The 1,010-nt window shown below is 54.6% G+C and overlaps 1 protein-coding gene across 5 annotated transcripts in view; it reads left to right on the top strand.

Moving 5' to 3' along the window:
* Positions 1 to 1,010, top strand: part of Plekha2 (pleckstrin homology domain containing A2) — a 63,591-nt gene that overhangs the window by 32,594 nt on the left and 29,987 nt on the right. The gene's annotated exons all lie outside the window — the stretch shown is intronic.

Genomic DNA, 1,010 nt, shown 5'->3' with positions numbered 1-1,010 from the left:
AACAAAAGGACACAGGGACAATGACCCTGATCCAGTAAAGGATTCTCTCAAAGCTACAGTTAATGAGCAGCAGCTTGGAAATGGCTCAGGCCCCTGGAATTTTACCAACTCTCCAGACAGAATACTTAGGGACAGAGGACTGAGAACGCCACCTGCAGAAGGCCCTAAGACATGCCAGGACCACACCCAACATCTGGTTAGCTTCTGGGGAGCATGGGAGGTCCCTGGCAGTCTGTATCTTCACCCAGCATTCCTGTAGGGAGGGGCAAGAGCAGCTCTTGGTCTTCTCTGAGACCTGGGGGTGGGGACAGTGCTCACAAAAAAACTGCTGAATTCAGCTGCTTTTAGCAGCCCCTCCCCGGGGCAGCCACTGCTGCTGACCCATGATGCAGCCCTGATTTAAAAAAAAAAAAAAAAACAGCCCGAGGATTTAGATCCTCTTCAGAAAGCAGGAGGCAAGCCAGGTGGCACCCAGCCAGATCCAAAGCCACAGAAGTCCTGTCCCTCATGCCTGTCCTCATGGGGGCTGCTGCTGCTCTCTTCCCTAGCTCCTCCCACCCAAGGGACTTGGGGGACCTAGAGGCTAGGGCTTGAGCTCAGTAGCTCCTGGGTTCATCTGGTAACAGATTTAAGTTCTGTGAAGGGCTCCCACTGAAGATGGGGGTCAAGAGGTGTTCTGAGAGGAGTGTCCATCTTCGGCTGGACGGGCAGGCTTATCCCGTGCCTGCCAGCCACAGCTGGATCTCAGAGCCGAGGGAGAAGATGCTGGGCAATGGTTGAACTGATTAGAAGGGAGATAATGGCCTCAGGGGAAGAACAGTGGTTAAAGTGCAGCCGTGCCAGCACAGCTGCAGGCAATTTGTGCATGCCTTTTGATAAGAAATGTGGCGGCCTCCCCAGGCCAGGGCAGCCCAGCTCAGCCCTTGCCCCCCAAAGGGGACCCTTTCTTCTCATCGGCTGAGAGCTCATTAGGTCTTTTCTCCAGAAGGAGAATTGGACGGGGGTGTGGG

The sequence above is a fragment of the Mastomys coucha genome, unplaced genomic scaffold (genome assembly GCF_008632895.1).
Source record: "Mastomys coucha isolate ucsf_1 unplaced genomic scaffold, UCSF_Mcou_1 pScaffold22, whole genome shotgun sequence".
Classification (NCBI taxonomy): domain Eukaryota; kingdom Metazoa; phylum Chordata; class Mammalia; order Rodentia; family Muridae; genus Mastomys; species Mastomys coucha.
The sequence above is the reverse complement of the archived record's forward strand: the minus strand, read 5'-3'. Positions and strand labels throughout refer to the sequence as shown.